Consider the following 16,909-nt stretch of genomic DNA (forward strand, 5'->3'; position numbering starts at 1 on the left):
CACAGTGAGTCACCTACACCCTGGGCCTCCCCTAAGATGAGGGTTTTCCAGGAATCTTCTGGAAGTACTGTGTGACATGGGCGGAAAAGGATGGAGGAGACCGCCGGGAAAGTAGGAACCAGGGTAGATTCGAAGGGTTGATGTAGGGCCCGCTGAGAGGGTGGAAAATTCCTATGAGGTGGCTTGGAACATGTCAAAAGACAGAAGGAGTCCTGGGTCTCACGCCTGCCGCTGCAGTACTGGGACATGAGCAGGTGGCCTACTAACTGTGCCAGGGCGTCTACACAGCTGGGAAGCAAACACTAGGCCATGAGGAGCATCTCTAAACCTAAGGCCAATGGAGGGGGACCTTAAAGCGTCCCCACAGGACTGGCACATGGGGTCAGTTGTATCCTTGCCATATCTTCTCCATCCACCATGTGTGACGGCACAGCCCACGGCCAGCGCTTCTCACCACCTCCTCGGAAGAACCTTCTAGAAGGGTACAGCCTAAATTGTGCACGGTAGGGTGTGGGTTATATAAATTACAGTACGTCCCCAGGGTGGGAACCCTGCCAACTCTTCAAAATTGGGCCACAAGAGATACTTTTAATAAAACAGAAAACACACAGGTGATGACTTGTTTAGGTTAAACAGGTTACAGTGTGTGTATGTGTGTGTGTGTGTGTGTGTGTGTGTGTGTGTGTGTGTGTGTGTTTTCTGAGTATGGTAAGTTCTAAGAAAAATGTATGTGCTATAGAATTCGAGAGACAGAGGCCGGGGGCCTGGGACTAACCTTTCGGTGAGAAAAGTAAGCCTTTTTAAATTTTTTTTATTTTATTTTATGTTTTGAGACAGGGTTTCTCTGTGCAGCCCTGGCTGTCTTGGACTTGCTTTTTGACCAGGCTGTCCTCAAACTCAGAGATCCATCGGCCTCTGCCTCTCAAAGTGATGGGGTTAAAGAAAGGTGTGTCCCACCACCACCCAGCAACATATTGAACTATTCCAAGGGAAAAGCACTAGCAAAATATTTAGATGTCAGGGTCAGAGAGGCAGCTCAATGGTTAAGAACACACTTGGCTGTAACAGAGAGCCCTAGCTTGGTTTCTGGGACCCATGCCGAGTTGCCCATAATTGTCTCTAACTCCGGCTCTACAGGATCTGCGGCCTCTGACCTCCAAAGACATCTGTACGTATGTATGGTACACCTGTTCTCATGCACAAACACACATGTACATACAATTAAAAGTAATTTTAAAAAATCTTCAAAAAATTAGATGTCTTTTTCTTCATCTAGATCGGATATATTGCCCCTTATTATTAGACTGTCATTTCCATGCGGACTGCTTGCATTAAAAAGAGATTTTGTTGTTTGTTTGTTTGTTTTTGAGACTGGGACTAAGTCTAGCCTAGAACTTACCATCCTCCTGCCTCAGCTTCCTCATTGCTAGGATTACAGACCCGGGCCACTATTCCTGGCTAAAAAAAGTTGTTTTTTTTTTAAAACAAGTTTATTATGGCATAATTTACCTACAATAAATTTCATCCTTTCTAGGTGAAATAAACTAAAATTCATTTGGTTTTGACAAATGTACCCAGCTCTGGAACCACCCAACACAATTTTAGCAGGAGAATGGAATCTTTTAAATGTATGCTAATAAGTGGTTTAGCAAATATGAATATTTATTACCTCCCCAATTACTCTCCTGAATTATTTTATTAATTGCTGGTTTTCTAATTGATTCTCTTATCTTTTTTCTTCAGGATACAAAACAAGGCGGACCAGGAGCTAGCTCCTGTTTGGTGCCTCAGTGTTCAGGATCTTGGTGCAGAGTGACTTCGGCTTGTTGGACCTTTGACTCGGGAGGGGGTGACCCTGTCCAGTCCTATCAAGAAAGTAAAGTCTGGAAATTGGATAACTTGTCCAAGGTCAGGCAGCTGCTAAGAGGAAGATCTAGGGCTCATATCCAGGACTGATTTCCACTTCCATATTTTATCTGTCCCAACAGCCACACCACAAAAAAAATGCCATCGTATCATCCGGGTCCTTCCCTAACCTCATTGCCTTGAGTGACTCAAAGGGCAGGAGATGGGAATGAAGTTGGACGCACGCCTTCTGCCTTCCTCATACACAGACAACTACCACTCCTCAGCTCTGCCTCTGAGCGAAGCTCCCAAGCACCCTCAAATCCACCCCAGCCTCAGGAGGGAGCACAGGTGTGGAGACAGGATTGAACGCGCTAACTCTTCCTGTCTAGCGAATTCTCCGGAGGGTCACAATGTTACTAGATAAAAAGGCAGGTAAAAGCTAAGGGATGATGCCACCCGTCTTCAGGAGTAAGCACCCACACTGGAGAGACCTTGGCCCCAGCTGCCTCAGTCACTGCCCCGCCAGAACGAATAAGGACCCCCCCTTTCTTCCCCTCCCCCCTTCTCAGGCTGGCTACCTGCTCAAAGGAAGAAGACATCGTTGCAGAGCTAAGAGCTGCAAAGGGAAACATTGTTGCAGGGCCCAGAACTGCCTCCTGGGACCTCCATATATTCTGTAGACACCTTGAGTCGAAGCAAAATCAGAGATTTTTCTCAACAGCTTTTGAGTCCTGAAAGATAGGAACCCCAAGACCAACAAGACCTTCCCTCCCCTTTATTTTCTAGTTTCCGTCATCATAACAGCTCACTGGGAAGGAGGGCTTGGCACCTCCAGCCCCAGAATTCTGTCGGACCTTCCATAGTCTGCGGAACCCTCCACCACATGGCTTGCTTCCTCTCCATCCTTGAATCCAGCACCTCATTGTGCCCGCTCTGTGTGGTGAAGTCCTAGACATACACACCTCACAGAACTTCAAATTCTACCTGGGGGTACAGGTTACAGACCAGTAAGGGCCAATAACAAAGAGGATTCCAGATTTTTGGGGGGCGAGGGGCTGTCAGGAAGGAGGTGGCTGGGCACAGTCTCGATGCCATCAGGTCCAGAGGTCTGCCCAACTCCTTGTCATTCCTTTCCGGACCTCACACCCGCCCCTCACAAGAAGCCCCCTCAGCTATTCTGACCACTCCCCATCCCACTCTATGCAACTACAACACTGAATATTTGTGAACTCAGTACAACAGTATCTGCAGACGGGTGTCCACCTAGGCGGACAGGCTGTATCTCATCCCAAAGGAAAGCAGCATCTCTCTCCCATAATCCTCAGACTTCTTGAGAAAGCTGACCACACGTGGCCTCTCCTGTGTACATGCCAATGCTGTAAGGAAAGCAAACAGTCACACCAGAGGGTGGGGCAGATGAGTGGCTGGGTCAGGAGGTGGCCCTCAGGGACTTTTTTTTTTTTTGTCCTATATTTTTGCCAACTTTCTGATCTGTTTTACATAATTCTTCTAATTAAAGTAAGTGTTTTGTGCAGCCCGTTGTCCCTGGGGCTCTGGCATTGTGCCCCACTGACCTGAGGACTCAGCTTGACCCAGGGGGGAGGACTTGGAACACTCTTCAGGAAGGAGCCTGTAGCATCTGGAGCCCAGCAAGCCAGCGGAAGACAAGTGGTTGCCCTGGGGAACTGGGCAGGCCCAGCCAGGTTGCTCTGAGCTCCTGGGAGTGGGTGGGGATTAGGGATTTGGCTAGATTCTAGTTTTTCCTAGAGCCCGTGTAGGAAAACAGACCTTGTCCTGGACATAGTGGCATACATCTGCACTCCCAACACTGCTTAGGCTGAGAGCAGAGGGCAGAGTTAAAGGCACCTTTGCCTATGGAGCAAGACCCTGTCTCAAAACACTAAAACAAATGACCAGATCCTGCAGCCAAAATCCATCACCATGTCAACCCTGCAGCCCACCCCAGGAAGGAAGTGGGACTTGAGTCAAAGTTCCAAAGGACCCTGGGGTCCAAAATATTGGATTCAGGCTATAAGAACCTTAGAGACAAATTGAAGAGGTTTTTCATACGGCCTGGGCTTCCTCTGGCACAGAATGGCATGGATTCCTGGAGGTAGCGCCTGTGAGCTTGGCCAGGATTGCTGAGGAGGCCTGTATCACAAGGCATAGAGACCATGATGGGATGAAGTTGCTTCATGAGGCTGGTGCTGAGAACTGAGGGCCCACCCTCATCTCCCAGGGGCCCAAAGAACAAAGGCTCCCATGTGTGTCTTTGGCTTCAACTACTGAAACATTAAAAACCCACTCCTGGGGACTCGGGTGTCTGATGTCATCTTCGCCAAGGGCCACTCGGCGCACAATCTCCCGTTTCTAGGGACATGTCTGTCACTCGTCACTTTCCATCACTTTAAATTTTAATTTTTCTATTACGGAGTCAGCCAAGAACGGTGAGAGCACAGGCCCCGCCCCCTCCTCATGCCTTATTCATGGAGAGGAGGCACGGGTGTCAGAAGCAGAGAGCCTCCTGGGGCCCTGAGCCTTGGTTCACACCTCGCGCAACATCATGCCTCAGTTTCCCCATCAGCCCCTCATCCCAAGTCCAGGGATGCATTCCTGGAATCAGTCACGTCCTCACCTCCTTCCAGGCACCCATGACCAGCTTCTGATTATCCAATCAATTCCGGGGCTTGCTGTCCTCACCTGTCACTGACTGCCACTCAAAGTATCTGGCTGCTGCACCTGTTCGAAGGCAGGCAGAGGCCTGTGGGAGGAGGCTGCCCAGCACTGGCTTGCTTCCCTGAGGGTCTCTGGCATGACAGAGTCAGGAACGGGCAGGGTGTCATGGCTGCTGGATCACAGAGCTGTGACAGGTGGTTCCAAATACACCCATAGTTCCAGTCCTCAGGTGGGGACCAGGAGAGGCTCTCTTTGCAGCCACCCTAAGTGGCAGCCACCTGAGGGGCAATACAGATGTGCAGGAGTGCGGGGACCAAGCTGATATCCAGTGGGTGGGAAGGAAGACTGTTGGGTACAGGGCTCCTGGGCGGCATGTGGCACTGAGCTCCATCTTGGTGACTGTATTTGTCCCCCTGCATCATACCCACTTGCTCAATCACCTACCTCCCACCTGGGAGGCCCCCCACCCCAACCCCTGAGGGATCAAAGCTCACCCAGTATCGAACTCACCACCCTGAATACAATTACAAGGCAGAACAAGTGCTGAGGGAATGGCTGAAGGGAGGCATGCAGTAGGTGCTCAATAAATACATGCTGGTGGACTTGCTAGACTCTGGTAGATGGTCTCTCACAGGTTTCTGCCCAATCCCAACTCTACCCAGCCAAGGCACCACACAGCTTCCCCGCCGTGCTTCAGCCCACAGGAAGGTGATGGTTTTTGATTTCTCACCAGCGGAAGACTGATTAGAGGTAAAGCTAAAACTGGACCAGTGGGTGAGAGAGATGCTCACCCTCCCTGCATGGCCAACAGTGACAACCAGGTTCCCAAGGAAGCACGTGTGTGCTCTTTCATCCTTAAAGAACATGGAAAAGGAAGGGCAGGGGTTAGTCAGCCTTGTAAGACGGGAGAGGAAAGGGCAGGCGGCGGTCCGCAGCCCTGGAAGAGGCAGGAGGGCCCGCCGCCATGTGTCTCCTCAACGGTTATAACAGAAGCCAGAGGCAGCCCAGCAGCAGAGAAACTCAGGCCTACAAGGGCCCATGCCTGACCTGTCTCCTCACCACTGACATCCAGAGGAAAAACCTCCCGGTGAGGAGGAGATTGGAGAGATGGCCTCCAGATGCATGGGATTCAAACAGAAGGCCCAGGGCGGCTGCCAGAGGAGCATGCTTGCAGTATTGCCCACCCAAGGAGAACACAGAAGTCCCACCCCCTTGCCCATGGACCCTTTACTGCAATAAGACTTCGCTTCCTGGGACCTCCAGGCGGGGCCCTCAGGTGTGCCACCAGATGTGGGGCCACAGAGCCCACAAGATCTCCCTCCTATTCGACAACCAAGTGAGCTGCTACCCAGGCCTCTGACGCCAGGTGGAACTGAGTTCAGAGGACAGAGAACCACAAGGTGACAGGGTAAATGACCTGATAGGAAAAGCTTGTCTGGAGTACTGTAAACGGGGTTGCAGGACAGATGTGGACTCCAGCTGGACCATCCACATGGTTAGAGGGCTATGGTCACTTCCAAGATGCTGCCTGGAACCTGTCCCGAGGATCTAGACTTCCCAGAGCAGCCTTGACCAGAAGCTAGCTCACAGGTGCCATTCAGTCCAAAGGTACCAAGCCCTGGGGTTGGTGAGCATGAGTCAAAAGAGATGCCCATCTCTCCTTGTGGCTTGGCACCTCTTCTTCCCGAATGCACCCAGTTGAGAAGCCTTGATGAACTATGAGGAATTAAGAATCTCACAGCTGGGACAAAGTCACTAAATACCCTAGGTCAGCTGGGTCGAGGTGGCGCACGCCTTTAATCCCAGCACTCGGGAAACAGAGGCAGGCAGATCTCTGTGAGTTCGAGGCCAGCCTGGGCTACAGAGTGAGTTCCAGGACAGGCACCAAAACTATACAGCAAAACCCTGTCTTAAAAAAACAAAAACAAAAAACACCCCTAGGTCAAGACAGACTACACATCTGAATCCCCAAATCTCCCTCAGCTGCTTCTTCCACACATGCACCCATAGGCACCTGTGGAGGGCACAACCACCTCTCTGTCCCCACCTCCACCATGAAGACGTCCTGCCTGCTGCTGCTGCTGATGATGAGAAAGGAATTGGAAGAAGCTGAGGCGAGGCAACCAGGGAGGCAGCTCTTCAGGGCTGAAAGGAAGAGGCCATCAAGGGATACAAACAGGAAGGAGGGCTGGGTTTGCTATGCAGCTCCCAGGGCTCTACAAAAGACGGGGTGGCGGACCGCCAGCGCCATGTTTGAGTCCTGCCGCCGCCGCCGCCGCCGCCGCTGCCGCTCCAGTCATTTCTAGAAGATAAGCCCAGGTAGGCGCCTGCACAATGAGAGCTGTTTTTTTTTTTTTTTTTTTTTTTTTTTTTTTTTTTTTTTCCAGGATGTCAAGAAGTACGTTTCAAGGACACACTGGGGGTGGCCTAATGAGGCCAGGCCCTTCCTTTCTCAAAACTCCAAGTGGACCTCTTTGAATAACAAGCTCTTGCCTGGATGAATCTCCTTATAGCTCATTTCAGCTTTCCCCGGTGGAGCTATTAATTATTATTTGATTAATAGGCAAATAGTGACAGTTTCCAAGGGACAAAGTTTGTTCTCTCCCTGTCCTTAAGCTACCAGCAGGCCCTGCCAGAGCTCAGCCTGGGTGCTGGGAGCCCTGGGGAGAGAGTCACATTCTTCTGATACTCATGAGCTTGCCCTTGACCCAGGGCAAGTGTCTCTCCAATGGGTTCCAGCTATGAAGCAAGCAGGAAGCCGGCACCCTAACACAGCAGCACCAAATGTCTATGCTCCCATCTCAGGCTGGCTACCAGCTCAAAGGGAGAAGACATTGTTGCTGGGCCCAGAAGTGCCTCCTGGGACCTCCATATATTCTGTAGACACCTTGAGTCCAAGCAAAATCAGGTTTCCTCAACAGCTTTTGTGGCCTGAAAGATGGGAACCCTAAGACCAACAACCCCCAGAAGATTTGTCACAGAAATCAGGCTACAGATACCGACTCCACACGGCACACTTAAATGGCCCACTTCTTCCTGGCCCCACAGAGTGGGAGGGAGGTGCCTCTGGCTGCTGCAGCTGTCATCAAAATGGCATTTTTTAGTCTGCGTGGGCCCAGCAGTGTGCCATGCACTGGCCAGGTAATGTTGTGCCTGTTGGGACACAGAGCCAGTCTGGGTCCAGTCTGGTGCAGCAGAGTCCAGGGGCTTCCCTAGACCAGGGACAAGCCTCCAGGCGCTGCCAGTCTGAGCAATGTGATTTCGGCAGAGCCTTGTAATTAGGGCCTTCCCCTGTTGTCTCCCCTCCTCACTCGGTTTAGCTGTTGGCTGAGAAAGCAAAGCCGGTTGCGGGGATGACTTCCAACAGATATAATCAAATAATCTATTCCTGGATCCTGCAAGTACCGAAATGTCGGTAATTCAATTCCTGAAATGTCATTCTGGAGCTATGGGTGCAGGGAGCCCAGCGGCTCAGTAAACAGGCTTCTGCCAGGGTCCCCCATGCACACACTGACCTTCAGCCCCAGCCTGTGCTACGCAGGAGGCCACTATGAATGGACGCTCAAGGCCACAAGGTCCGAGGAACCCTTGGCACAAGACAGAGACTTCAAGAAGGGTAGCTAAATATTGGCCACAGCTCAGGAGGCATGCCAACCAAGAATGTGGTCGAAGTTCCAGGAAAAGAAATAGGCATGCCTAGAAGGCCTAGGACTCCCCAGGGGGCACAGATAGGTGTCAAAGCCCAGCTTATTGTTTGGCTGACTAGCAAAGACAATTGTCACAGCTTTGTCCAGCCCCTCCCCTTCACCACAGGGCTCACTGTGACATCAATTCCAAGGTTTTCTGTGGGAACTACTCAGGGCACTTCTCTAGAACTTATGACAATTTCGCCCAGGTCTAACATATACATCTAAATCTATATGTGGGCTTGTGGTGGTTATTGATATTTTACTTTTCAAGGTCCTTTTGGATATTTATGAGTTTTTTCACAATAAGAATATTTAAATTTTAGTTTAAAAATGCTAATAAAATGCCTTTCCCAGAACCCCATGCCAGCTGCTCACATCCTGTAATTCGTATCTAACTGTCAGGAGGTCAGCGTCTTCAGACACAGTTCCCTTCAGATGACTGCATACCAGAGAAGCAACTAGAACTCTCCTTCAGAAAATGCCTCCTTACTGTGCCTCAGGGCCACCATTTGGTCCCTCCCTGAGGTTCCTCTGCCAGGGCATCCTTACCAGTCAGTTACTGTGTGGCTCCCACACCCTCCCTCAGTGCCATCAACCAGCCTTCTCCTCCCACCTCGAGGGACCCAGCACCAACCTAGCACTGGTTGCTCACACTCCAAGAAACCCCTGGGCTGATGCAGATAAAGTCAAGGCCGCCCTGACTGTGGATCAGGCACCCCAATCGTGGGTGTCCCCTCCCCCCCCCCCCCCCCCAGCTAGAGGCTCCGCTCTGAGACAGATATGTCAAAAAGTCACACCAAGCTGGATCTGGTGAAGAAGTCAGGGCACCATGTAATATAGGGAGCCCGGGGCTATGGGGGCATGGGCACAGGATGTGCAGGGCTCTTGGAACCTAGAGATGTGGGTACTTGGGGTCAGAATAACTAGGGTTGTCAGGACATGAGATACAGGACAACCAGGGCTCTGGACACAAGGGCTGTCGGGAGGGCACTTGGAACTTTCAGGGCATGGAACTGTGGGAGTCTAGGGTTGTGGGTGCCATGGGTGAGGGCAGGACGTGCAGGGTTGGAGATGCTAAGTGCTATTGGGATCACTGGTGGGGGGTGCTTAGGACTGTGGAATCCCGGGCTATGAACACTGGGGGTTGCGGGCACCAGGATGCCAGGGGCTGTTCAGACATGAGGCACAAGACATCTGAGGCTTGGGACACTGGGCTGTTGATGCACAAGGCTGTGGGAGCACCTAGATGCAGGGCACCTAGAACTGTGGAGTCTTGGAGTTGTGGGTACCCCAGATATAGGATAGTCAGTGCAGTCACTGTACCTGTAAAGGTGCTCAGGGCTGTTGGAGCATGGGGTACAGAGCTCCTGAAGTTTATCCTGTGGTGTTGAGAGCGAACAGTGAGCAGCTAAGGCAGAGAGGGGCAAAGCCACACAGTAGGCTGTGGGGAGAAACAGATCACAAAGGGCCAGGCATGGGAAGATCGGGTGTAGGACATCTCACATGGCCACCGGGGATGCCTATTAGTGAGCCAGGCCTTGGAAACCACATCTCACAGCTAACTGTAGTCTCTTTCTAGACCCAGTCAATGAGTGCCTCTGTCACACGATGTCTATCCTGGTCTACATGCAAGTCTAGCCTGAGCTCGATGAGAGGCTGGCAGGACACAGAACTTATCCAGTGAGTGAAGACATACACTGAGCCAGGGAGAGGAAATGACTTCAGGACGCAGAGATCCTGACCTAGCTGCTGGATCAACCATGCACCCCATAGGAGCCATCTTCTTGAGCCTTGCTCATGAAGAGAGTCTAGAAGGGTCCCCTCAGCCCACTGTGGTAAGTCCAGGTGAGGACAGTGGGTTAGCTGCTGTTAGAACTCAGGTTAGTCAGCAGCTAAGAACAGAAGGCAAGCACTGTGGCTGAAGAGGACCATACCCACCAGACAGTAAAGGGGCAGCCACTCTCGACTCAGCCTCCAGAAAGAGCCACTCACAGGAAAGATTTATCTAACCTTATAAGGCCTTCACCTGGTTCCGTACTGCCTGTTCACACAGCAGATATCCACAAACAACGCCGCCACCACCGCCGCCGCCACCACCACCACCACCACCACCACCACCACCACCACCGCCACTGCCACCCTGCCAGTCCTATCCTACCTGATGGGGCTCACGGAGAAGCCCATCCTACCCCTGACCCACTGAGACGACCCAGGAGCCCTACTGTCTGAGGATTCCATACCCGACTGGGGCCAGAGGACCTCATTCTTCCCTGAGTAGACAAGCTGGCTGACTCAGTTCCAGAACGCAGCATGGCAGGGCAGACACATGGAAGGCTAAGGCACAGACAAATCCCTGCCGCCCTGCAGCTGGGACTTGGGGGTCTTCTTTCAAGTTGTGTTCGGAGGAATCAGGCCATAAGACGCGTATCTGGTGGCACTTGGACGACATTACAGAGACAATGAAGAGCTGGCTTCAGGCAGCAACGGGTGCTGGGGGCTTGGTCCCTCTCCGAGGAGAAAAGGATGTGAGGGAGGGGGAGCCTCTTAGGTGAGGCGGCATCCGGGGAAGGACTTTTTACAGTGGAAAGGAGCCTCACCAGCAATCAGTCTCACTGGATTTACCCATCAGCCTCTTAAATGAACCCACAAACCCCCGGCCTCTACCTCTGGACCACAACATTCCAGCAGCAGGGCCACCCCATCCCCTCCCTTCCCTGGCATCCCAAGAACACCCCGGAAGGCAGAAGGGTGATGCCCTAATCTCTGTGTACAGAGCCCTGAGCCACTCCTTCATACTCAGAAAGTCACCTTGGCAGGGGGCAAGCCTGGAAGCCCCAAGCCCAGCTCTCACACCCCAAGCAGGATATAGTTCTTGGACTCCGTGCCCTCCTCACCTTGGGTGCTAGGAGCCTGTTCCCAGGGAGGGCAGAAGCTCCATCTCTGGGCTGCCTTGAAGCTCTAATGCAATCTCCTCCCTTCTCCCCAAACCCATCAGTCTTCCAGAGGGACCACCCTGTGGCCCTGGCCTGACATCTTCCCCAGGAAACTTTCCCACATCTTGGCACCCTGAATCACCCAGCCCTGCCCATCACTTCACAAGCCTAGAATAGGTACCAGTCACCCAGTGCACACAGGGAGCCAGCCTCAAGGTACTATAGGCTCTCCATATTCTAGGTGACCCCAACAGCCAGCAAACAGAATTCATTAGCCATAGCCCTGAGGGGCAGCTGGAGAGTAAACAAGGCCTTTGACCTGGCCAAGGGTGTTCGAGCTGTGGCTGACTTCAGAGCTGGCCTGAGCTCCCACCTTCAAATGAAGATTTCCCAAGGCTGGAGGGATGGCTCAGTGGTAGAGAGTAGGTACTGCTCTTTTAAGAGAACCCAAGTTCAAGTCCCAGTATCCATGTTGGGGAGCTCACAACTGTGTGCGAGTCCAAATTCAGGGGATCTGACACTTTCTTCTGGCCTCTGAGGACACTGTACTCACGTGCAGGCTCCCCCACACATACATACTCATAATTTTTAAAATAATAGTAATTTTATTTTGTTTTGCTTTTTGAGACAGGGTTTCTCTGTGTAGCCCTGGCTTTCCTGGAACTCACTTTGTAGACCAGGCTGACCTTGGGAGTGCTGAGGTTCAAGGTGTTACTCCCGTGCCCAGCTAAAATAAAATATTTTTAAAATGAAGATCCTGGCTCCAGCTGGGACACTTCAGAGGTAGGCTGGAAGGATTAGCTTTGCACCCTGCTTTCCCAATCCTGACTCCTAATGCCCTACTCCCCAGCACTCTGCCCCCCAAGCACTCTGCTGCTCTGCACTGGACACCACACTAGTGGGGTGTGGGTGGTAAAGTGTTACTCCAGTTCCCGGGGAGCCCATTCCAGAAGCTCCTAATCAGGGCTAATGGAACCTCAAAGTCATCAGGGTAGCTGAAGTAGGGGTGCTACAGGCTAACCCCAAGACTCCTGCCCACTCATCCATTTACAGATCTCTCCAAGTCATAAACACTTTCCCTGTCCTGGTGTCACATGACCACGGGGTGGGGGGGGCACACCTCTGCCACTCTCAATATGACATTTGGAAAAGTAAAAGGCCCAGCGTACCAAAGTAGACTTCAGAAACACTGTGTTAGCCTAAAAACCAAAAACCAACCACAGAAGGGCTATGTGACTCTGGGAAAACCAGTTTCCCTGACTTCCCTGTCATGCACAGGGCCCTGAAGCCCCTCCCTGCTCAGGAGTCCTCTGACTCATACTCTCTAACACAGACCGCAGTATGCCCAGGCTCAAACCACCTCACCCGGGGTGCTTCTGGTCAACAGAGGTCGAGCAGGCAGCAGCTCCAGAGTCTGGGTTGGGGAGAGGGCAGGAAGCCCCGCTGTAAAGAAAACATCATCATATAACCCCTACAGACAAGCCAAGGGACTGGCAGTTCCCTTTCAGGCTGTAGAGTGGCAGTTCTGGAAGTTCAGGGCTGAACACAGAGCAGCCCCACACCCCATCATGATCACCACCCCAACGACCAAAAGCTGTAAGACTAGTAATTTCCGGAGCCCAGGGCACGATGGGAAGCTCCCCTCCCCCAAAGCCCCCATTCTTTCCTTCTCTGGCCCGTCACCCATCCTGTGTGTCCATAGAAAAGGACACCAAGGGACTCCAAGCTTCCTCTTGGGGAACCAGGACTCTGGCACTCAAGGCTCTGCCTACAGTCACCCTCTTGTCCCCAGATTACTTGTCCCTCACTGGTCATAGGCCCTCCCCTGCCATGGTCCCGATGGGTCCAGTCTGATGATGGAATATTCCAGATCCTTCTCTGGAATTCCTCCCTTCCAATTATTTGAAGGCCATTACGATCACAGACTGAAATTCTAGCAAAAGGTCAGCGGAGTGTAGCTCAGTTGGTAGAGCGCTCATGGTTCACCCCCCCCCCCCCCCCCAGTACCACCTAAACTAGGTGTGCTGATCTAGGCCTGTACTCCTAGCACTTAAGAGGTAGAGATCAGTGGATCAGAAGTTCAAGGCCATCCTCAGCTACATAGAGAATTCAGAGCCAGCCTGGGCTACATGAGACTCTGTCAGGATAAAAACAAAAACAAAACAAACAACAAAAACCAAGACAGACAAAACAAAAGGCAGAGCAGGAAAGAAGGGATAGGTCTCATGCCTTGGTGGCTTCCTCGAATATGGTAGACCCAAAGTGAAAGCCAGCTGGTTTTCATGTTAGGTCCACCAGCTCCCTGGTCTGCCACTCACCAAGGTCTCCCTATGAACGGACCACCCATTAAATTCCTGTCTGATGGACCCACCCAGCCCTGCCAATCACACATCCAGAGTGCACTGAGGCTCCGCCCACCTCCCCATGCCACCTGCCCACAGTTGTGTACCACAAGACCACTACATGGTTCTAGGAAATTCCAAGGACAGTTGCTTCACTATCCACTTATCCCCCGTTCTCCATTTAGAAGCAGGGCTGTTTCAACACCCTGCTGGTACTACACACCCATCTTCTACTGACCAAGGCGAGGTCAGAGGCATTCAGCAACGGTCGCAATGGTGGCCGTGTTTCGGGCTAGAAACGGGACCTGCACACTCTACTCATTTCTAGCATCTACTCCTCCTATAAGGAGAAAGGTCCCTACTGGGGGACACTACACCACAAGGCACACAAGGTGGGTCAGGTTTAAACTTGAAAGGAGCCTCCAGGCAGGGGGAGGCTTCAGTTCCTTTCAGAGACGGTCCAGGAGCCACAGGAGCCTGGGGCCACAGCCACGGTCCTGCACAAGTGAACAGCTTTTTCCTAAGCCTCTCCAGCCCTCCAAGCTAGCTGTTCCTTCATAATTTCTCTGTCTTGCCAAGACACACTTTTTTCTGCACGGGAGAAGGCTGCTATTTGATAGGAAGATGTTGGGAATGGGTTGAGGAGCGGGGGTTGGGAGTTGGGGGGGGGGCGCAGAAGCGGAGGACAACACACACACACACACACACACACACACACACACACACAATCTCTTGATTTTCTTCTCTAAGCAGCAGGTGGAGAAAACAAATAGGGGTAAATAACATTGTTCTGCAAACACCTCGGAGGGGGCGGCAAGGAAGCATCGTGATGTTTCAAGGAACACTGGCTTCTTGCTGGGTGATCTAATAAAGATATGGAGGCATCTCTGCTCCTTCAAGCATGCTTTTAAAGACACGTCATCACAGATGTCTGAACCAGAGAGGATTCTGAGGGTCCTTCCCTTCGGCATCCCTCTGGGCTGCTCAGCAGCATTTGCCATAGCCTTCTGGCCAGATGACACACAGACCACATGTCACACAGCTCCCAAGGCAGAAAAAGGCACAAGATAAGGAAACACTGGGAAATATGCACATGAGAAAGAGCAAAACCAGGGGCTTGGGAACTTGGCCAGGTGGCCGTCACCTGCAAATGCTGGCCTGGTCTGGGTCTCCCTTCCCATTCCACCTTGACCTTGAATACAAGGACATTATTCCTGGACTGGGCAGCATGGGCTCTTCTCTGCCACCACGACTGATTGATGATTGATTGATTGAGACTGGTTTCTACATTGCTCAGGCTGGTCTCAATCCTCCTGCCTCAGCCTCCTAAGTGAGTGGAACTATGGGAGTGCATAGCCATTCTGGGGAAAACACCACTGTATCATTTATTTCTCTTTCTCAGATATGGACATGCAGTTAGGCTTTGGGGGACGGTGGCCTGGAAGGGCACAAGTTTCAACGCTACCACATAGGGAAGAGTCTGCAAAGCTAAGGTGTGGGAAATCCCAGGACAGAAGTGGGATTAGAGGCCAAGTGGATGGGCAGAAGCTGAGGAGGAGCCCACAGAGGGGAGGGCTCCTTAGTACCTGACCCTCAGTGGCTTTGCTCCACCGATGCTGAGGGACACTGTTTCCAGCTAGGAAGCTCCAGATTGGCAGGGTGGAAAGACAGAGTGCTATGGTGAAGACAGGCAGCCCTGGGTGCAAATTCTGCTTTCATACCTGAATGGATACTTCCTTCTGCTGAGCCTTAGTAGTATATCAGGGAAGTCACTCCTTCTAGAGAAGACAGTGTGCGTGACACTCCACTGGTGCCCAGCTCAGAGCAGTCCTCCTGTATACGCGCTCTATAATCTTGGCTCACTACAGCCTCCGTCAAGGTTTTCTTCTTGCTGGTGCCTTCAAGACTCAATTCACAGCTACCTCCCTGGTCCTTTAAGCACAAGGATCATCTCTGTGGCCTCTTCCCATACAAGGCTGGCCTCTTGGGGTCCCTAACACTTCAGTGCTGAACTTAAGAGCCCTATACATGGGTCCTGTCTCCTCTTCCAGGTAGGGGTGAGGTTTAGTAGCTTAGGAGCTGTGTGTCCTTAGGCAGGTAGCTTAACCTTGCTGGGCATCAGTTTATGTATAAAACAGAAAAGATACATCTGCCTCACAGGGTTGTTGCTGGAGTCTTAAAAAACAAACAAATGAGTGAGTGAGTGAAGGATGAATGAATGAATGAATGAGTCTGATAGACAGTTAACATTTCCTAAGTGCCGGTGACTAGTTAGCTTTGAGCCCATGACCAGTTGGACAGCCCATTGAGGCCATGCGCACATGGTGTGGGAGCAATGTGCATTTCTTCCACAGAGGAAGGACAGGGAAGGAGGGGAGGAGCCCGGAATGGTGACAGGTTCTGGCGAGGAGCAGAGACCAGGCTCTGAGTCTCACAGCACCAAGGCCGGCAGAGCTGCAGGAGGTATTTTAGTCCTGGATGGTCCCTGGAGGAGTTCATGCCTAAGCAAGGGCACTGCATTCCTGTAATCTCACAGCTGGTCGAGAAGGCAGGCCCACGAAGTCCCTCATAGAACAGTAGGGGCTGGGGGCTGCGGGAGATTAAAATAAAAGTCAGATACTCAGGATCCCCACTCAGGTGTCCAGACCAAAATTGCTGCTTCTCAGGAGCCGAGAAAGGCCAAGTACCGACTTCTGGAGTTGGGGCTGCTGCTGCCCCTGCAGCTGGGACTGCATCTACTCCTCCCTCCTCCTTCCTCCTTCTCTCTCTTTTCCCCTCCTCCCAGCATATCTGTCCATGGCTCACTCCCCCATACACTTGGAGAGTGGAGAAGCAGGACACAAGAGTCCCAGATCCATGGCCTCGCAGTCCAGTCCTGCCTGCAATGTCTGCAGACCCGTCCCCCCTCACCAGCTAGGAGAGAATATGTTTTGCCTAAAGACCCACAAATCAGTACCATCCCGCTCTCTGTGCATCTGGGGGTGAGTGTGTCATCATGACTCATGTCCCCAGGGAAGGGCACACACTCTCCACAAGGGGCCCAGCGCTGTCCCATAACATATCAGCCAGGGGCTCACATCCCCAAAGAAGAGCAAGGAGGGGACCAGTTTCCAAGACACTCCCGAGGGCACTTTGTGGGGCCTAAAGATTCCGTACGTAATGCAGCTCTCCTTCCGAGCGTGTCCCAGCCCTTTAACCTAATTTAACCTAACTTATCTTCTCCCTTCATTGTATTTTGTCTTTCACTCAAACTCTAGAAAATTCCTGAAGAGAAGGGCTATGGGTAGGGGGTGGGGAGCACAACAATAAAGCGACCACCTGGCCTGCATGGAGACCATTCTTGATCTATATAGGGAACATGGCCATTCTGTGGAGTCCAGTGCAAGCCAGCCACTCAATCTCAGAACAGCTCTTGACATCT

Source organism: Onychomys torridus, chromosome 21 (assembly GCF_903995425.1).
Source record: "Onychomys torridus chromosome 21, mOncTor1.1, whole genome shotgun sequence".
NCBI classification, from domain to species: Eukaryota; Metazoa; Chordata; class Mammalia; order Rodentia; family Cricetidae; genus Onychomys; species Onychomys torridus.